This window comes from Theropithecus gelada, chromosome X (assembly GCF_003255815.1).
Source record: "Theropithecus gelada isolate Dixy chromosome X, Tgel_1.0, whole genome shotgun sequence".
In the NCBI taxonomy this organism is placed as follows: Eukaryota; Metazoa; Chordata; class Mammalia; order Primates; family Cercopithecidae; genus Theropithecus; species Theropithecus gelada.
This window is the reverse complement of record NC_037689.1, coordinates 34,696,363-34,719,152: the sequence shown is the minus strand read 5'-3', so window position 1 is coordinate 34,719,152 and position 22,790 is coordinate 34,696,363.

Below are 22,790 nucleotides of genomic sequence, written 5' to 3'. Positions count from 1 at the left end.
AACATCCCCTGCGCTGACTTATACCTCACCATCTTGTTTAGGCCTGGACATAGACTTTGCATCTTTACCACACCACACATGAAGCATTATGAGTGGCTTTAGATATTCAGGATTTCTCAAAGTCTCATCCCAGAGTCACCTGTATCAGGATAATCTGGCTGCTTATTAAATATTGCAACAATCTAGGTCTCACTTCACAGGTACTGAATAAACATCTCTGGAAGTGGAGCTTGGAAATCTGCATACTAACCAAACTTTCCCAATTATTCTGTGTACTCTACAGTTAGACAAGTGAAGAATCCAGTGTTTAGGTCAATATTCTTCTCTCAGGAGATTGACCTTGTCTTAGTCAGCATGAGCTGCTATAACAAAGTACCATAGGCTTGAACAGTAAACATTTATTTCTCATGGTTCTGGAGGCTGGGAAGTCCAAGATCAAGGTGCTGGCAAATCCAGTGTCTGGTGAGGGCCTACCTCTTGGTTTACAGATGTCTAGATTCTCATTGTGTCCTCACATAATGGAGAGCAGAGAGCAAGAACAAGCTCTCATGACCTAATTATGTCCTGAAGGCCCCATCTCTTAATACCATCTCATTGGGGATTAGGATTTCATCATGTAAATTTGGGGTAAACACAAAACATTCAACCTATAATAGACCTTAAGCTATAGCCAGAGTATTATGCATTGGACGAGAAGCCAATGGCACCACCTATCTCCTTACCCTGCTGTCCAAGATGACAGGGGTGAAGGCAAGAAACAACCCCAATTCACTACAAATGACAGTGTATAATAGGACACTGGTAAGAGAATAAAAATGCTAGTCAAGAGTTTGGAGAAAATATTTGCAAATCATGTATCTGATTTTAAAAATTAATATCGAGAAGTATCTAAATAACTGTCACATTCCAATAATGAAACAAAACTAACAACTCAATTAAAAAATGATCAAAAGATTTGATTACACACTTTACTAAGGCAGAGAAACAGATGGCAAATGCGCTCATGAAGCTCATGAATGTTCAGTATCATTAGTCAATGTTCAATATCATTAGTCATTAGGGCAATACAAACTAAAAGCACAATGCAATACCACTGAAAACCCAAGAGAATGTCTACAGTTTTTACTTAATTATTTTAAAATATTTTCTAGATATGGAGTTTCACTCTGCTGCCCATGCTGGAGTACAGTGGTGTGATCTAGCTCACTGCAACCTCAAACTCCTGGGTTCAAGTGAGCCTCCTGCCTCAGCGTCCCAAGTAACTGGGGCTATGCCTGGCTTATAATAAAAAACAAACAAACAAACAACAACAATAACAAAAACTGACAATACTGCCAAGGATGCAAAGCAATTGGAAATCTTATAAATTACTAGTGGAAATGCAAAATGATACTGCCACTTTGGAAAACTGTGTGTGGGAGTTTCTTTTAACATAGCATACAACTCAGCATTTCTACTTCTAGGTAATTTACTCATAGAATGGAAATGCTTGTCTACTGAAGTACTTCTAAGAGAAAGTTCATAGCAGCACTGTTCATAATTGCCCCAAACTAGAAACAATCCAAATGCTCTATTAATAGGTAAATGTATAAACAAACTTTGGTATATCCATGTAATGGAATACTGCTCAGATATAAAAAGAAACAAGTACTGATATGCACAACATAAATGAATCTCAAAAGCGTCATGCTGTGAAAACAGTGAGAGACAAAAGGCCATGTTTTAGATGATTCCATTAATACAACATTCTGGAAAAAACAAAACTATAGGTACACAAAACAGATCAGTAGTTTCCAGGAACTGGGGGTTGGTGGGAGGAGACTGACTTCAAAGAAGCAAAGTGGAACTTTATGGGGTGATACAAATACTCAATATCTTGTTGTGGTGGTAGTTACAGCTCTACATTTGTTTCACAAAACTCATAGAATCGTATTCATAAAAGGGTTAAATTATACCATAGGTAAATTTTATATCATTAAATCGGACATTAACAAAAACAACAACAACAACAAAAAGTCTATGATAGAGTCTGTGGACCCACAAAAACATTTGTGGTAATATATTCACCATTTCCCAAATCGAAACTTACTTGTGCTAGTGGAACTAAAATAAGAAATAAGTGATTCCATAAAAAATATGTGGAGGAGGATGGGCGTGGTGGCTCACGCCTGTAATCCCAACACTTTGGAAGGCTGAGGCAGGTGGATCACAAGGTCAGGAGTTCAAGATCAGCCTGGCCAAGATGGTGAAACTCCGTCTCTACTAAAAACACACACACACACACACACACACAAAAGCCGGGCGTGGTAGTGGATTCCTGTAATCCCAGCTACTCGGAAGGCGGAGGCAGAGAATTGCTTATACCCGGGAGGCGGAGGATGCAGTGAGCCGAGATTGCACCACTGCACTCCAGCCTGGGAGACAGAGCGAAACTCCATCTCCAAAAAAAAAATATGCGGAGGAGAGAACTAAATCCTCCACTACGATGGAGGCTTCTGAGGTTCATGATATGGGGTTTCAGTGGCAGATACATTGACTTCCTAATAAGGAAGCCTCTGCCAGTCCTTGGTCATTTCTCCCTAAGCAATCCAGTGTGCTCTGTAGAATAAGAGAGAAATTAACTCCAAATCATGACAGATCTAGTAAGTTACATATTAAAACAACTCATATGGAAGTTGAACTGCAGGAAAGCAATGTGGAAAATGTAGGGCTAATTCCCATTGCATTGTTTACCAGCCCCACTGAGAAAGCCAAATTCTGCTCTGAAAACAGTTTCAGGACAAGTACATGTGATAGTCTCTCAAAAAATGGCAAAGAAGATCAAGTAGAAAGTGTTTTGTTTTTGTTCAGAAAATGACTATCAACACAACAGGAGAGCAGTGGAAAAAATATAAATGTTTAAAATCAAACCAAAAAAAAAAGAAAAGAAAGGGAAAGATATTGAATCACCCCATTGTTTTGATTTCCTTGTGCCAACGACAAAACCTGAGTGATTGACATTTCTTATTTGCTGACTTGATCAGACTATTTGATATCACACAGACATGGCAAGTTTTCCCATGGCAATCCCGGGGTGTCATCTCAGATTCTGTAAGAAAGGACCAAGGAATGTATAATTGTACCAAGCTGCCATTTAATTAGACTCTAGATGCACCTCACAGACAGTGGTCAAAGTTTGAGATAGCAGAAGGGTTGGGACTTTAGGTAACCTGAAAATAAGCACTGTGTATCATTAGAAAAATTGTATGAAATGCCTATTTTGGTGAAAGGAATTTTATTTGTGATGAGTAATGGCTGTTGTAAAATATACCTTGTAGAGAAACAAGCTTGGACATTTCTGTTCTTCCCTTTAGCATACCAGCCTTCAGTGTTGTGACACCATAGGGTCTTAAAATACTTGTCCCGGTTTATTCGCTTTTGCAATGCCGGTCAGGATTTTGTAGAATTCAGTGGCACTCCAGTGGGGAGCAGCTGGGACTCGGGAATTCATTCTGGAAGGGAGCTGGCAGCTGGGAAGACCGGGCAGTTCTCTTTGTGCCCAGGCCTTAGGAGAGCTGTGCATTTGGCAGGGGAATGAGACTTCCTTGGATACTCAGAAAGGACACCACAGAAAGATCTGATTTTGCTCATTCTACATATTCCACATGCTTTTCACTGCTTGCAATTGTCATTTCAATCAGGATTTCATTATAGGGGAAATTTTCCTCTTAAAATATTTGCTTTCATAGGAATTCTGTCTGTGTCAGCACTGTGGTCAACCCCCATGTCAGGAAAGTCCAGTTTTAAAGATACAGGTTGGTGTGAATGCATATAAAATGATATGAGAGTGTATTTATGCAGATGTGAGTTTGCTGGATTCTTCGTACCTCGTGACCCTCTAACTTTCTGTACTGCTGATTCAATTAACCATGCCTGTGGCACAGGAAAGAGACACTCTACTCTTTAAAAAGTTAATACAATGAATGGATTTGGGAAAATAAGTGAAGAAACACTGTAACTGCTTCATTTCTTTCTTTAAAAAAACCTTTTTTTTCTCATATCCAAATCAAAAATAGTGATACTAACTTCTATTAAGTTAAACAGATGCCTTCTCCACGGCCCAGTAATTTTACAAAAGTACATAGCTAGGAGGAGTGAAAGTGCAGGTCCATAAAATACACCGGTATTCATAGCAGCTTTATTCACAATATGCCTAATCTGGAAATGATCCAAATGTCCATCAATAGAAGAAAGGATAAACAAATTATGGCATATTCTTACAATGGAATAATACACAGCAAATTTAAAAAAGAAAGAATAAACTGATACTCACAATCACCTGGATAAATCTCAAAAACATTATGTTAAGAGAAAGAAGCCAGACGCAAGAGTACATTCTGTACAATTTTGTTTATATGAAGTTCACAAACAAGCAAACCTAGTTTATGGGAGTAGAAGCAGAATAGTGGTTCACTGGAGTGTGAGGGGCATGGGGGTTAATTGACTGGGAAAAGGGAAGAAGGAAGCTTTCTGGAGTGATGGAAAGAGATAGATGTTTGTGTGGTCAGTGGTTTCCAGGAGGTATATTTAGGTAAAAATTCATTAAGCTATACACTTAAGATGTGTGCATGTTACTGTATGTAAATTATACCTCCATTGAAAAACAAAACACGGATAATGATAGTTGTTGCAGGGCTTACAGCATGCATGCGATTACTGTTAATAAGCATCAGATTTGGCTTTGTGCTTTTTGGCCACCCGTCAATAAAGAGACCTAAGTAATATTTCTCATAGTCAGGATGGAGGAAGCACACATTAATCATTGATTGTTTCCTGTGTGCCTGATACTGTGTGCTGGAAGCCTTGGGAGACTTCATAATAAATCAGATCAGGCTCCTGCTCCCCTGCTCTAATGTACATGCAGTACCTTCTATACTAGGCTGTGACAAACACTAGACTGTGTTTGAGTGTGATTGTGAATGTTTGAGTCATAGTTTAGTACAGAAGTTACTGCATGTACATTGGTGACAAAAATTCAAGGTAGAAAGTGACAGGTGACTCAAACAGGTTTGAACCAAGCACTAGTGATGTCATATGCTTTGCCCGACATTCAGTTGAAATTGTTGACTGATAGAGGCCGATGAGGGGGCAGGTGCCATGTTTTCACAGGAAAGGGTGCTTAAAGGGTGGGAAGGGAAAGGTAAGTGTATCAAGGAAAGTGCAAAGGAAATTTCCATTCCCCTTTTTCTGGCTTTGCCTGCATGGAAGAGTTTGCCCCTCAGCCTCAGAAGATCCATCTGGGGGCACCAGGAGTATCATGGTAGATTAGTCTCCTATGGTTGCAGTAACAAATGACCACCAACTTGGTGGCTTAAGACAACAGTTTATTCTCTCACAGTTCTGGAGGCCAAATTTTGAAATCGGTCTCGCTAGGGCCAAATAAAGGTGTGGGCAGGGCCATGTTCCTCCAGGAAGCTCTAGGGGAGCATCTGATCCTTCCCTTTTCCAGCTTCTAGTGGCCATCCATATTCCTTGGCTTATGGCCTCATCACCCCAATTTCTGCTGTTGTTACATTGCCTTTTCCATGTGCATGTAGATCTCCCTCTGCCTCCTTCTCTCAAGAATACGTGTGATTACATTTAGGACCCACTCAGATGATATGGGATAATCTCCCCATCTCAAGATTCTTCACTTAATCACATCTGCAAAGACCACCTTTTTTCATAGAAGGCTACCAGGATCAGGATCTGCTATCTTTAGAAGCCATTATTCAGCCTGCTACACAGAGCCAGTGCCGCCCCCACCGCCCCGCCACTGCCCACCGCCCACCTTGGTCCTGATACCTGCAAATTGAGGCAAACACTGACCTCTCTCTGTCAGAAAGAAACATGCAGTAATTAAAACCCGTGCTCATAGTCCCGCCTTCTCTCTTTCACCTTCTGCATAGTTGTATGGGTTGCCAGCTTCCTGGCTGCAGAATGACTCTTTGAAGAAGCCCCAGATGGAGCTTCCTCAGAGCTGTGGGTGGAATGTGCCCAACCAAGACTTGAGGGCAGGGTTTCTCACCGCAGCACTTTGTGGCAGGAGCTGTGCTGTACGTTGTAGGATATTTAACAGCATCCCTGGCCTCTACCCACTAGATGCCAGTAGCACCCTCGCCTCCCCAACCCAGCTGTGGCAACCTAAAATTTCTCCACACATTGCCAAACACCTCCTGGAGGGCCAAATGGACCCCAGATGAATCCCACTGCTCTACAGAGTGAAGTGGGGCCTCTCTGGCCCCTGGCAGTGGGGGGTGGCAGGGGGGGGCAGGTGCTGGGCTGCCTTGTCACCCTTCTCTTTCCTAGGTCTCTTGAGTTTTGAGAACATGGGAGGGCCATGTTGCTGGGTCTCTAGTCTAGCCCCTTTGTCCTCAGTCTTGCTCGGGAGGGGCTTCTAGAGCTGGGTTTCCCAAGACTAGGAATAACTGGGGCCCTGAATGAAGGGCTCAACTGGTGGATCCCAGGATCCCCTCTGATCAGACAGTTCTGGACCTGAGACAAGCTGAACGACCTCTCAGTTTTCTTTCCTTAAGGTCCTGAGAGGCAGTGGAAGTTGGTGTCTTGGACTCTGGGGTCCCTGGGGGCATTCTATACTACTTACAGCCTCTGTTCTTGGTAGTAAACCTAAGAAAACATCTCAGTGAAGTAGAGCAAAGAGGCTAAGAGTGAGGGGCTTTGGCAGCTGACTGTTCAGAGTGGATTCTTAGTTCTACTCCTTATAAGCTCGGGCATCTGGGGAAGTTACATGATCTGCCTCAGTTTCTTCACTGCAAAATGTGGATAGAATTGAATCTCCTTCATAGGATTGTGGTGAGAATGAAATGGATGATACATATCAAGTGGTCAATAGTCACTTAAAATGAGAATAAGTTTTATCATATTTGTGTCTTATCTCTCTGTAAGACCTGATCATCCTCCTCAAGCAACCCCTAAGAAAATACTTTAAAGGGTGCATTTAGTTCTTGGCATCTCTGAGAAATGGATCTCTCCTACACATACATTACAGATAAAATACAATCATCCATATGATATTCTGTGTTCTTCAATATCCCCGTAATCTCATAAGCCTCTCTTGGTCAGTACTGCACAGGCAGAAACTAGACTTGGTTTTCTACATACTTTCCTGTAAGTGGTATAAAGCCAGAAGCTACAATTAAAGCTTGTTTTAAAAAAAATAAAAGTAAAAACGAAGTTTTCTACACTGGCTCCTTTCTTTGCTTTGAAGCTAGACTGTAAGTTCACAGGTAGCCTCAAACGCATAAAGATAAGGCTTCCTTTATAACAAGGAAAGAGAGAGACAAATCCCAAAGGCTTGCTTTTCATACACATATATTATAAATTTAGTTGGATGAAGCAAGATTACAGCCAAATATGGGCAGAACATGCAGAGAAACCTTAACTGTTATTGGCTCTTAACTTTGCCCCAAAAGAAGAACATTGTGGTTTAAACATCGCCGTCCCAGGAAGTCTTGAAATCAACTGAAGGGTTTTTCAAATTTGCTCTTCATCATTTAAACCAGACTCAAGCCCACTCTCATTGGTTGCTGGAGGAGCCGAGCCTGAAGTCTGTGCTGACATTTTCAACCCTCGTTTGACAGGATAATTAGAGGAGAAGCCGCACCCTGGTGTCGGTGACATTTGAGTCTCAAGAGCTTCCAATCCCAGTGTTGGATTGAATTTCAGTTTTCTTTCTTGCCACGCTGCCAATTTGTACTGCTGTAAGCTGACCAGCTTACACACTGAAAAGCAAACCACAGTTCAGCTGGTTTTAAAAGACCCATTGAAAGCCCAGTGCTTGTAAAACGATGTGTACGGGTAGCTTCAGCTGGCCCCTCTAAGAGATGGCCTGAGATGATAAAATGCTTTGCAACTTAAATTTCCACCAAGTGTTTTAAAACATTGGGGTTTGTTTCAGGCCTTGTGTAATTCTTTGTTATCTGCAACACAGGCGTTCTTTTTGCTCTTGTGATCAGATCATGAATCTCTTGCACAATCAGCCCAGGAGCTCTGTAAGGATGGAGACTATTAACTCTAGCTTCGTTACATTAGAGGCAACCCAAGGCCTCATTTGATAGCCATCTGAGAGAGACAATGTGGGCTTCCAAGGCCACAGCTGTACTTTTCTATCAATCATTTGCACAGGCTATCAGAGGGCCTCTTTTCCAACCCTTTGATAAACAGGAATTCAACCCCAACTATCCTTTGGAAGCCAACGGATATTATTATCATCAGTGGAAAAACAGACAATGACGGAGTCAGCTCTGGCCAGAAGCAGAAAAGAACCGAGGTTGGTTCACCTCTCGTTGCCTACTGCACGTTGTGCACAAAATGACCTCAAAGATCAACTTCTATGCTTTCCTTTTTGCAAGAACTAACCTCATGCATATGAGCCCTCTCCTTATGGAAACCTCAAACCCTGTTAGGCTACCCTGTCACAAAGCCTGACTTGAATAGAGAAGTGTGGGTCTGGGGGATAGAAGGGAAATTCTGGATGAAGTATATGTTTTTTTCATGCTCAAGCAGAATGAACATTCAACTCATTCTGGTATCTTTGTTAAAAAGGTCAGTGGCTCTGCCAAAATGGCCATTTCCTTCTAGAACAACCCTGGGAAGCACCCTTAGTTCCACATCTGATCAGTTTTTCTCTTGGATCTTTAAATTCCATATATGAAGCTGGTCTATGCTCTTCATTGTCACTTAAGACACTGCACTGTCACTATTAGTCCTTGGTACCAAGGATCATCTGATAATAAACATTTTAAAGACCTGATGTGAGTATAAATTGGTGTAGTCATTTTCAGGGTCAGGCTGACAATATGCATCAACAACCATAAAAATATTTAGATCTGTTGATGTTGAAAAATTTAATTCAAGGATCACATGTTTGGTCAGTATTCAGAGATATAGTCTAAAAATCTATGGACAGATATATTCATTGTGATGTTGTTTACCATGGAGAAAAATTCTATACCTCTTAAATATCCCTCAACAACAATTAGAAAAAAAAATATGGCATATTCTTAAAATGAACATAGCCATTAATAATCATGTTATAAGAGAATGGGGAAATGAGGCTAAAATGCTACATAACATGAAAAAAGATAGGGTACGCAGTTGAATATCCAGAATGATCTAGGTTTGTAAAAAGAGGGACACGTGTTTACCAACATATGTAGAAGCAGAGAAAAAAAATACTGGAGGGGAATATATCAAAATATTAACAGCAATTTTGGCTGAGAATGAAGTCCATAAGGGTTTTGCGGGGTTTGTTTTTTATCATTGTGCTTTCCTATATTGTTCAAATTTTTTACAGTTGTTAAATATTGTTTTTGAAAATTAAATATTATTTTATGAAAAAATATTGTTTTATGAAAAATTCAATAAATTTTTCATAATGAAAAATTCACTTATGAAAATAATATTTCATCTGAGCTTGCTGATCCTTTTTTGTGTGTTTTGAGAAGGAGTGTTGCTCTGTTGCCCAGGCTGGAGTATAGTGGTGCGATCACAGCTCACTGCAACCTTGACCTCCCAGGCTCAAGCAATCCTCCTACCTCAGCCTCCCAAGTAGCTGGGACCACAAGCACATACCACCACGCCTAATTTATTTTTTATTTGTTATGGAAACACTGGCATCTAGCTATGTTGCCCTGGCTGTCTTGAACTCCTGCGCTCAAGTGATCCTCCTGCCTTGGTCTCTCAAAATGTTGGGATTACAGATGTGAGCCACCCCGCCCAGCCTGATCCCTAATTAAATAATTAATAACATGAAATGGGGACACAGCAACATGCTGATAGTCTAGTCCACATGATGGAAGCGAGAATGTCAGTTCTAAGTTCCTCCTGTATTTTGTCCACTCTTCTGCTTATAAAAAGGTCATCATGATTACATATAACATATGCCATACAAAAAGCTACTACTGTTACTCTCAGGTATGATGAATAAAAAGCTTGCCCAGGCAAGTTGAGCAGGAGATGGCTGCTCTTGCTGTCTAATTAAGGGACAATGTGCCACCCCTATTCTCCTAACCCACTGAGAGAACATAGGAAACCTCAGCTGCCGGAGCAGAGTCAGAGAAGAGATGAGGTGGCAGCGGCTGGTGTCTAGCTGAGACGTCCTTCTGTTTTCTTGGGTTAACAAAGAGGAAGAGAAAAACCTTTACAAATGCATCCAGCTCAGAGCACATTTAAGCAAACTGTGGAGTGTGAGGAGGGTGTCTGGTGGCTCCAGAGAGTGGCTATGTTGGGACCCATGTCTGTGGCCATCGTGCTCTTCTATTTTCAGGAAACTGCTCACCTTGTGATCAGAACTTTGACATTATTGGCCACTGGGTGACCAGATGCTGTCTTAATGGCATTGGATATGTGTCTATTGTCATTTACAACAAAAGAAGCTTCAGCCATTCCTTAGGCGATATATAGAGTTAACTTGTGAGGTATGATGTGAAATTCACATGAGTTCATGTTGTCCTCCATGCTCTCTAATTATTCTTTGGTTGGTATTGGTCTCAGCAGGAGAGATTGCAAGTCTTCTGGTCTCACAAACTACCCCACCCACGCCAATCCCATCTGTTCCATTGTGGGGCATCATCTCGCCATTGGTCAGCCATGTTCTATCTATCTCATACTGATGCTTCCTTGGAAGTCCCCGTACCAAACCACATTACTTTAGCCCTGGAGATGCCCCAACTCCTCCCCAAGGCCTAGGCGGAACGGCTCAACCGTATGTACACAGTATCCTCAGATGTACACAGTATCCTCTCCATGGTAGTGAATCTGCATACTAATTTATACATAATCGATTTATGGGTGTAAAGACTTCACAAATACCTGAACATACAAAATATGAATTCTCCTTCTTTCTCCTAGCTTGAGATTAGCTCAAAGACAATGAGATCTGTACTGTGCTGTGCAATCTTCTCACGACTCACACGAAACAGGAAGCTCCTGGGGGTTTCTCACAAGCATGTGATAGATAGTTGTGGTTTCAGCGCAACAGTCAGGTAGATTTTGCAGCCGGAAACATTCACACAAAACATCCTTTATGGCTTCTGTCCAACTCCAGTGTTAGTCAGACGCAGTCCCTTTTACACTTTGACAAAAACCATTTGATTTCTCACACTGTATTTATTTTTTCTTATTGCAATGTCTGAAGATACCAGACAAAGAATGACAAACTGGTGCCAGCTGAAGTGCAGGGCCCTTTCTCAGCTGCTCTTAAGAATCCCTCCCAACACTTTGGGAGGCTGAGGAGGGCAGATCACCTGAGGTTGGGAGTTCGAGACCAGCCTAACCAACATGGAGAAACCTCATCTCTACTAAAAATACAAAAGTAGCTGGGTGTGTTGTTGCACACCTGTAATCCCAGCTACTCGGGAGACTGAGACAGGAGAATCGCTTGAATCCGGGAGGCAAAGGTTGCGGTGAGCCGAAATTGCACCACTGCACACCAGCCTGAGCAACAAGAGCAAAACTCCGTCTCAATAAAAAAGAATCCCTCAGATTGAGCCATTTCCCCCTGAGCAATAATCCCTCAAGCTTCTAAAGACACCACTTAGAGAAGGAAGAGCCTCACCCCGCTAAGGTAGCTGAGTGATGCCCTTTGGGAAATTAGGCTAAGAGGGAATACCTTTTAGCTGCCTTCTGTTATTAATCTGGTCTCAATACCAATCGATGTTATTTATCACTACTGAACAAGCATTAATGCAGAGTCTGAAAGGGGCCTTAAATCTCGTCTAGTATGCTCAGAATCCTAGGGACCACACTTTTAGATTCCAATGTTATTGGGTCAAGGTTTTCCCTTCCGTGGCAGATGAAGTTCACAATTTAGGATGCATGCTCACAAGCTTTGCAAGGAGATTACACTTCCGTTATGAAGAAAAAAGCAAACAAAAAAGAAAACCTCTTGCACCATTAATTTCAACTGCAATCAAATTGCAAGACTTTAAGATGATGTATCTTGCACACAGGTATTGTAGATAGAAGGGAAGCCTTGGTAAATATTTATATATTTCTCCATTGAGGGTTTTTAAGTTTTTGTTTTGTTTTGTTTTTTGTTTTTGTTTTTGTTTTTTAACTTCAGACAGAGAGCAAAGGAAACAGAGCTGGGTCACAAGATCTCAAATGGAGGATGGTTTCTCTTACTCGTCTTCCATTTCCTTTATTCCTCATTCTCAAAGTTACGCACCTTAATAAACAACCCAAGAAACATTTCTAAGTAGACAACACACAATTTTTAGTAATTGACTTATACAGCAAATGCTTATGTAGCTACAGCTGCCATGGTGGCCTGTCTTCTTAAAACTCACCAAGGGTCTTCCAGACCCATATTTTTGTCATCATATTAACCTTCTTTCTCACTAAACTATTGCTGAGATAAAAATAAATCAACAAATGAATGAAAAAATAAACTGGGTTTGGGATTCGTTGCTCTTTCCTGTTATGGCCCATCTAAACTCAAGCCCAAGAAGAGGAGAAAAGGCAAGACAAAGTCTTGGGAAAAACAAAGACTAAAACCCTTCCTGAAAAAATTGCACACAGCTGCAGAAGGAATAAGTTTTCTGGGTGGGAGGGTGTGGGCAGGGCAGTAAAACAACCTGAGAAACAATCAAACCCTGCCTTCCCCAGAGCCCGCTTCGGACATAGTGTGGGTTGCATCCTTCTCCGCAAACTGCCTGTGTGCTCTGTGGCACGGCTTCCGGCAAGACACTTCCTGTAAAGGAGGAAACATGTAGTGATGCTGTTTGCCCATGTTCTGTGCTCCTGCCCTGTGTTTTCTCCTGTTTTCAGCTTACAAGAGCCTCTCAGAGAGAGTACACTAGATGCTGATATACCATGCTGCCAGGTAATTTCTGTTGCACACAGATATGCCTGGAAAATTCTAAATTAACATTAACATTCTTGGGAGGCTGAGGTGGGTGGATCACCTGAGGTTGGGAGTTCAAGACCAGCCTGACCAACATGGAGAAACCCCCATCTCTACTAAAAATACAAAATTAGCCAAGTGTGGTGGTGCATGCCTGTAATTCCAGCTACTCGGGAGGCTGAGGCAGGAGAATCGCTTGAACCCAGGAGGTGGAGGTTGCGGTGAGCTGAGGTTGCGACACTGCACTCCAGCCTAGGCAACAAGAGTGAAACTCCATCTCAGGGAAAAAAAAAAATTAATATTCGCACTAATATTAAGATAGAAGTACTATTGTCTCAGGGGGTTCTGCAAGGCTGAATTGACATAGAATGGCCTAAAAGGATCTAAATACTCAACTCCAGATATCCCAGAAAAATAAATAGATTTGTATGTGGGAGAAAAAATCAATTCTCTATCACAGAGGACCTGGATTCATTTATTCTGATGAAGGAAAGAGGGTTGGTCTTAACTATTTGCAATCCTTCTAAAGCAGATACTAATAAATATTCTTTTCTCTACTGGTTAAAGAACACATTCACGGCTTTGTGAGCTATCACTTTACTTCCAAACCAGTAAAAATTACTAGAGACATTTGATGGCTTGGTAGAAATCTCAAGGTCTGCCTGTATTTGACTATTTTTGAACCATTGTTTCTTTAGTTGAAAGTGACTTTGGAAGTCATAGCCTTTGTTTTGCGGGTAAGGAAACTGAAGGCCAAGGCCACACAGATAAGTGGTGACACCAATTGTCCTAAAATCCCAAACCTCCTGATTACCCCAATTAATGCACAAAAATTTTCAAGCTATGGGCAGGACTCTCTGTATTAACATTCTCTAAGGATCTTGGGCTTCATATTAGGTTTTCATGTTAAGTTTCCCAACTAGGAAGAGTAACTGAAGCTGTTTCCTTTCTGGCCAATAAATTAAAAGAGATACAAGCTCAGGAGTATTGAAACAGGCATTGCTTTCTTGGGCTTGAATTTTTATGTAAGTCACTTATTGTCCTGCATCTAAAGATCTAAACTGTGTCCAGGTTTTTCTGTTTGTTTTTTTTTTTTTTTTGAGACAAAGTCTTGTGGTAGGAGTTATTAAAAAATTATTTTAGGCAGATAGAGAGGAAAAGGGGTCCTTGGAAAGTTTTCATTTCTTTTTAAAGCAGCTCCAGAAATGTTTCTTGTCTAGCAGAAAAGCCCTGGCTCTTAGACCCAGGCCGGCAACCTTTGATATGCAAATGCAGGCCATTAGAAACTGGGTCCACCCAACATGGCGATTCCCACCATTGTCCTCTTGCCCTTACCCCCGACATGTGCCTGGCAACATGGCCACCCCCACATATCCCCACGTGTGTAGAATGTCATGGTGCCCTGCAATTGCATATTAAAAGCTAGGGTGAGGGGGCAATTTTTTCGCAGGCTACATGAATGATATGCCTGGTCAAACCAATCCCCTGAGCCCTGTGCAAATCAGACACTGTCTCCTCCAGCCTCCTCATAAAACTGGCTGGTATCCTTGGCACATGGGGCCTCCTCTCTTGGATTTGGAGATCCCCTCCCTCTGTCTCTGTACAGGGGAACTTCTTCCTTCTTTCTTCTCCCTTCTTTCTTGCCTATTAAACTCTGCGCTCCTTAAAACCACTCCATGTGTGTCCATGTTGTTTTATCTAAACCAACATGAGGACCAAGAACCCTGGTGTTTCTCCACTCATCAGAGCCATATCAGTCTCACTGTTGTCCGGGCTGGAGAGCAATGGGGTGATCTCGGCCCACTGCAACCTCCACCTCTAGAATTCAAGCAATTCTCCCACCTCAGCCTCCCAAGTAGCTGGGACTACAGGTGTCCGCCACCATGCCTGGCTAATATTTTTTGTATTTTTAGTAGAGACTGAGTTTCACCATGTTGTCCAGGCTGGTCTGGAACTCCTGATCTCAAGTCATCCACCCACCTTGGCCTCCCAAAGTGCTGGGATTACAGGCGTGAGCCACCGTGCCGGGCCCTAAAGACAGTTTTAACATAAATTCTAGCCTTTTTTCTCAAACTGGTGCAGCAATCAAATAAGCTATGTTTTTTTAAAGGATTTTTGTGTTTTACCCTCATCTGCTATTTCAACTTAGCCAAAAGACACTAATATGGCTATAAATTTTTACTGTTACAGTGATTTCAATAATTGTACTGGGCATATAATAACCTCTAGAGAATGGCAGAAATTGAAGTGAAACATATTCAAGGAGATTGCTTACAGAATTGTTTTCTTAAAAATATCCTGCTTGCATTTATTCAACGATTTTCTGTGAAATGGGAAAGAGGAAGGAGGAAATATTACTTACTAGGTTGCTTGTTTTTTGTTTTATCAGACTATCGTTCTGGTTAATTTCACCAACTGGGGAATGTTTCAAATGGGTTTATTGTTTAGGGGGTGTGTTAGGATGAGGATTTCTCAGCCTCGGCACTAGTGACATTTTTGGTTGGACAACTCTGCATTAGGGGAGTTGTCCTGTGCATGGTGGCATGGTTAGCAGCCGCCCTGGCATCCACCCACTCCACGACAAGAGCAGCCTTTCCACTGCCCCTTTCCCGCCTCCAATCATGGTAACCAAAAATGTACCCCCCGCCAATTTGTGTTCTGATTCAGAACCACTGGAGTCTCCTAGGCAGGTTTCACACTACATCATGAGAGCTCTAAGAGGAATTGGCTTTTTTGGATATCTTTAGCTTGGTTTATGTCCCAAGGACACGTGAAAAATCCTAAACGACAATGATGCCTGTCTCACCTCACCACCGATCCACCTTCCAACCCTTCACAAAAACACAAATGCACCTATCATTTGAGGGAGCTTAAGTTAATCAAGGGAAACATTCACATGCACTTGCTTTACACCAGATTAAGAAAAGGAATTTTTCTTCCAACATCAGGCAAAATTTTGCTATTACAAGACAAGGGGAGGCATGTGGGTTTTAACTCTAGTGTCTTTGCTGGTTCCTGAACTAGCCAGTTCTGCCTCAGAATCGCAGCGGTTTCCCCTGTAGCTATGAACAGGACATTCTACAGCACAACAGTCACCATTAGTGGGTCACGCTAGTTTTGCATTCTGTGAAATTGCAGCAGTCAGAAAAAAATCCCACCACCCCTCTGCTTCTTGAGCTTTGCTTTCCTCAAATGGAATCCACATGAGTCCAAGTCCATGCCAGAAAAATGAAATGTGTATTATTCGGGAAACATTTCCCTAAGCAAAATGACACAGAGAAATTCTTCCTTGTCCAAAGCTGAAACTCTGTGCTCAAGAGCTCTGTTATCAGAATTCTGCACTCAATCTTAGATAGCTGATACATTCTGCTACTATGATATACAACTTCCTTATGCTTCAGATAAACAGAGGCACATTTTCAGCTTTAATGCCAATATTAAGAGAAGGGTTACAGCATTTTTTTTTTTTTTTTGGCTTTTGCATTCTTTGCTCTTCTGTCAGACAGCAGGATCTCTAGCCACAGTATAGATCCAAATTAATAGAGACACCCATCTGCAAAATGTAATCACTTTCAGCTCATGATGCTATTTTCTAATCCTAGAGCTCCTTGTGCAATGTCTGTGTGCAAGAGTCTGCGGCCTGGCTTTCTGAAAGCAACTTCCTGTTCGTGTACAAAAATATTTCAGGCGGCTATCTATTTCTAAATTCTTGCCCTTTCTTTTCTCTCTGTTCCCCCTTTTTTTTTTTTTAGACTTTCACTCCCCTTGTGATAGATTCCGTTGCCTCACTTTACACATGAATATAGTATCTGGGTTCTTTATGCTTCCCGTGATCAACAAGGCCTTGCACAAATTTGATAAACAAATGCAGCAGCAGAAAAAGACTTTCATATTCTTCCCTGCCCCACCCTCAATAAAGTTGTAGCAACCCAAATAAGCCGACCTTCTCCCAGTAGAAGACATTTTATAGTTCAACCATTTTCTATAATGAATAACTTTCAACCCAGAGTGCCTCCTCCAGGTTCAAAACTCAAGCTACTTGTGATAAAAGAAAGATGTTTTAACTTCAGCCTGAATGATTTTATGCATCCAGGAAATATAAACATTGGCAGAGAATAAAAAGCCATGAAGATGCTTTACTATGGGATTTGAGACTTCGTTTTCTACAGATATTTCTTTTAGAATCCACTTAATTGAACCTGTTTGAATGTGTAATTCTTCGTTATTTGATTTTGTAGACATTTTAAAAAAATCAATACAAATTGAGCCTAGAATGCAGAACATATTAAAATTCTTTTTTTTTTTTTTTTTTGAGACGGAGTCTCGCTCTGCCGCCCAGGCTGGAGTGCAGTGGCCGGATCTCAGCTCACTGCAAGCTCCGCCTCCCGGGTTCACGCCATTCTCCTGCCTCAGCCTCCTGAGTAGCTGGGACTACAGGCGCCCGCCACCGCGCCCGGCTAGTTTTTTGTATTTTTTAGTAGAGACGGGGTTTCACCGGGTTAGCCAGGATGGTCTCGATCTCCTGACCTCGTGATCCGCCCGTCTCGGCCTCCCAAAGTGCTGGGATTACAGGCTTGAGCCACCGCGCCCGGCCTAAAATTCTTTTTTTGGTGGTGGAGCTACATTCCAATGGTTAGAGGGAGGAGAAGGAGAAAGAGAATAAACAGAATAAATAAGTAAAAAGCCATAGTTTGTTAGAAGGAAATAAGTCAAGTAGAGCAGAATAAAGGGAATGATACTTGGGGACTGGTGTGATTGGAAATAGAGTGGTGAGGACAGGCCTCCTTGGGCATTGCCATAAAAGACTAAAGGAGCCATGTGGGCACTGGAGAGAAGTGTCTTTCAGGCAGACAGGATAGCCAGTGCAAAGGGGGTTTGGGAGTGGGAGCATGCCTGGCATTAGGAGGAACTGATGGAGGTCAAGGTACTCAGTGAGACAGTTGTGGGAGGAGGAGAGGACGAGGCCAGGAGGTAACAGGGCCATCTCCTGTAGGACTTGGCAGGCCTCTGTAAGGATTTGGCTTATATTCTTGGAGAAATAGGGAACCATTCCAGATCTTACTTAATTATTATTATTTTTTACTGAGGTGAAATTCACACATCATAAAATTAACCATTTTAAAGTGAACAATTCAGTGGCATTTTTAGTGTATTCACAGTGTTGTGCAGCCGACACCTCTATTTAGTTCCAGAACATTTTCATCACCTCAAAGGGATATTCCCATACCCATTGGTAGTGATTCCCCATCATCCCCTCCCCATGGCCCCTGCCAACCACAGTCTGCTTTCTGTCTCTATGGATTTGTCTCTTCTGGACACTTCATATAAATGGAATCATATAATATGTGACTTTCTTGACTGACTACTTTCACTTAGTATCATATTTTGGAGGTTCATTCAAATATGCATTTGTACCTTCTTTTGATGGCTGAGCAATATTCTGTTGAATGCATATGTCATAATTTGTTTATTCATTCACCATTTAATGGTCATTTGGGTTGTTTTCACTTTTAGCTATTGTGAATAGGGCTACTTTCATCATCGCAGGCTTTTAAATAGAAAAGGGACATTATCTCACTTCTATTTTATACAACACATACAGGGCTAATTTATGAGTCATCTACTAACCCAAATTAGTAAATTCATTTTAAAACGGCAAAAATCAGTAAATAAATAAATGCTTCTCCCATCAGTGCCACCCCTTTGCCACATGCTACCACTTGCTTTGACTGCTTAAAAGATCTTCTTCCAACACAACCATTTTTAAAAATTCTATAATTTTCCCCCTTCCATTGGTAATTAAAGGCCAAGCAACTGTTAAATATAAGGATGTCCCCATTATCCAAAGAATTAGTGTTTTCCAAAATTGACACAGGAATTTTTGAGAAAGATAGGCAGTAACGATTAAGAATGAAAATTCTCCAACTGAAAGGGGAAATTGTTTTTGCTTAAAAATACAGATGCAGGCACAGTGTGGTGGCTCACTCCTGTAATCCCAATGCTTTGGGAGGCCAAGGTGGGTGGATCATGAGGTCAGGAGTTCAAGACAAGCCTGGCCAAGATGGTGAAACCCCGTCTCAACTAAAAATACAAAAAAAAAAAAAAAAAAAAATTAGCCAGGCGTGGTGGCGGGCACCCGTAATCCCAGCTACCTGGGAGGCTGAGGTAGAGAATTGCTTGAACCCAGGAGGTGGAGATTGCAGTGAGCCGAGATCGCGCCACTGCACTCCAGCCTGGGTGACAGAGCAAGACTCCATCTCAAAAAAAAAAAAAAAAAAAAAAAAAAAAAAAATACAGATGCATTAAATGCACCGTGGTATACTGGACTAAATCCTGAAAGAGGATAACGAGAGCACCCAGGCCCTGAGCTTCTTTGACCACATTTTCCCTTTTCTACCAAATCATCCAGGGGTCTACAACCTGCCAGGCAGTGCTTGCTGGCAGGGAGCAAGTAATCATGGTATTAATACATTCTCCCCTCCACCAGAAGGCAGCTATGAAAACAAAATAGGGCCCCAGAGACGAGCACTTGGTGCCCAGGAAAGTCAGTTCCCATGCATAGAAAGTCTTTCCACCAGTTCGAAAGGAGCTCCCAGCTCCCTGGCTTTGCATCAGCCAACGAGTTCTGAGTCACATAAATCATTCGGATAAGGAAAATTAGAAGTGTTCTGGGTGACGCCATCTCCCCACTCTGCATGTGCCTGGTCTGTTTGGAAAGGCTGCGGGAGGCCCTGCTGAACTCCAGATGAAAACGCCGAAACTGAAAGCACTTCCCTTCTTTAGCAGAAAGCCTCCCTCAGAGTTCCTCCCAGGCAATTGCTCTTAAAAAAACCAGAGGCTGGAGCAAAAGTAATCTGTGAGATTTCTGGCCTCAGCAGCCTCTGCATGAGCTCCGGAGAAGCAAGGCATGTCTTTAAGACTCCTGAAACAGGTCGGGCCCAGGGTAGGATCAGGAGGGGGCAGTGGGAGGCTGAGAGGAGAAAGGTAAGAAAGAGAAGCACCTCCCAGAATCTTAACCCAGGAGCAGTTGGATTAAAGTCAGCCAGCCTCGAAGAGGAAAGTATACCCCCAAACATGGCCTCAGTCTCCAGCCTCCGTCTCCAGCCTCCATGCCCTCTTGGCTGGAAGAAGGAAAGTGGAGAAAGAGGTGCAAGGTGAGGAATGAAGCCACAGGCCGATGTGGAGTTTAGGACATCCTGGGCTGATGACTATATACGTAACCTCTGACGAAAAGTAATTCTCAGAGGGATTCAAAAGAAGCCAGGACTTGCTCCAGGGATCTCTCCCCCAATTCCCCCAATTTGGAGGAAGAAAAGCTGCTTAAGAAAGGGTCCTTTTCTAAGCATAGGTTGAAAGTTTGCAAACTACAGCTGTTTGCACCATCCCATAATTGGAGCTGTCTACACTACCCCTACACTCGCTGTGTGAAATGTGGCTCTGAGAAGTCCAAATGCATCGACCACACTGACTACAAATAATTCAGCTTCCTTATGCCTCTCAGCCTGGGCCTATCCTTGGCCCATGTTGTGTCCTGTGCTCCCTCCCCACGCTCTATCTCCACTCCCACCAGTCTGGTCAACATTGTCCCGCAAGTCTCAACTTTTATATTAACTCCTTGGGGAATTTTCCCTGCTTTCTCTTCCCCCTCCTCGCCACAGAAAACACACCCAACTTGATTAGGTGCCCATTTTGAGCACCCTGTACTTGCCCTTCTCAGAGCCTCTATCACACTGCATTCTAATCTTATACCTCCACTATTCACATAGTACTTGACAAGAAGTGGGCAGGCATTCAATAAACGCTTTATGAATGAATGAATAGATGGATGGATGGATGGATGGATAGATAGATAAATGGATGAATGAGGTTATAAACAACAAATAACATACCTGTGTGTATAATACATATCACCTTATAAAACATAAAGATAGATAGATGATACATAGATAGATAGATAGATAGATAACTTGTTTGAAGTTTTATGATTCCCCACAGAACAAATATTATTTATTTTCATTTTGCCAGGGTGAAAACAGCTTCACATCTATTAAATGACTTGCCCAAGTCACAGATAACAAAATCAGGTTCCAGTCCACAGAAATATTTGTATGGGTTTTTTTTCAAATTTCCAGGATCATTTTACTCAGAAAAAAATATTCTGGTGCTAGTCTTGGAATCGATAGTGCTAATTCTGTGGAGAATATATATTGGATATAAAAGTACAGAACTTTAAAGTCAGAAGAAGCTTGTATGCTCATCTGGTCCACCTCTGTTATTTTATAAATGAGGAAACTGAAGCCCAAAGAGGTTAAGTCTTGTCCAAGGTCACACAGCTACTACATGCAAGTCAGTATTGGAGTCTAGATTTTTCAGATGATGTATCCAATACCTTTTCTATGATATAAGAAAGATTATTGGTTTATAAACAAATTCTTGGAACACAGCATATTTATATTTGAGGCCTGCCTGTGATTGTAAAACCACTCACGCTCAGACTTCCTGAGATTATGCCTGTTGCAAATATTCTGTGCCACTGTCAGAGCATGGGGCCCAGTGTGTGACAGAATTAAGAGTTAGCGCTGAGGAAGGCCGGGCATGGTGACTCATGCCTGTAATCACAGCATTTTGGGAGGCCAAGGCAGGCAGATCACTTGAGCTCAGGAGTTTGAGACCAGCCTGGCCAACGTGGTGAAACCCTGTCTCTAATAAAAATACAAAAATAAGTTAGCCAGGTATGGTGGCAGGTGCCTGTAGTCCCAGCTACTCGGGAGGCTGAGGCAAGAGAATCGCTTGAACCTGGGAGGCGGAGGTTGCAGTGAGCCAAGATTGCACCACTGCATTCCAGTCTGGGCGACAAGAGCAAAACTCCATCTCCAAAATAAAATAAAATAAAATAAAATAAAATAAAATAAAATAAAATAAAGCTCTGAGGNAAAATAAAATAAAATAAAATAAAATAAAATAAAATAAAATAAAATAAAGCTCTGAGGTCAAATTACCTGGGTTTAAATTCTAGCTTTGTGACCTTTGGCAAGTCACTTAGTTTCTCCTGTGCTTCAATTTATCACCTGCAAGATGAGTGTAATAATTCCTACCTCAGACAGTTGCTGTGAGAATTAAAATATTTACTACACATAAAGTCATTAGGAGGGTTGCCTGACTCATACTAGGTACTGAACAATGTCAGCTTCAATGATCTCAGTTTAGAAAACAACTCATTACATACATATGAGGTCATTGTTAGTCCACATGAGTTGGGGAGAGTAGTGACTGCAAAGGGTCGTGAAGAGGCCTTCTGGGCACTAGCAATCTTATCTTTCTTGAACTGATCACCTATTACACAGTTATATGCAGTTTGCAAAGATCCATCAGATCAATCCTATATAATTATCAAGAACTGTGAAGGATCTCAGATTTGACCCTACTTGTAAGCTGACAAGTTATCCTGCCCTAGTTTCATGGATGTTGGCAGAAGACATGAGACTCCTGGGTCAGAGGCAAAGGACTTTCTTATTCAGAGAACAGCATACAACATGAGCTTCATATTTGTATCAGTTTCTCTTGCCCTCTAAGTCCCATGGGGGCAATGTAGAGGAGCCCAGTTGAATACTGCACATGCAGTGGGTTTATGCCATAGTTTAAGAACACAAAGTGAAGGGAATCCAAATATTTTTAAAGAGGCAGTAAGCCTGCCTGACCTTTGACCTGGAGAGAACCACTATTGTGTTGGAATGGCTTTATTATACTGGACTGATTTTTGTTCTGGAGGTAAACCCTATCTCTGTCTTCCAAGGCTGTTCACTATACAAACATCCTTGAGAAGAGAGTTCAGAACAAATGGAGTGAGAGCCTCTGGTTACAAGGCATGCAGAAAGGTGAGAGACCCATGGAGAATGGTTACCCA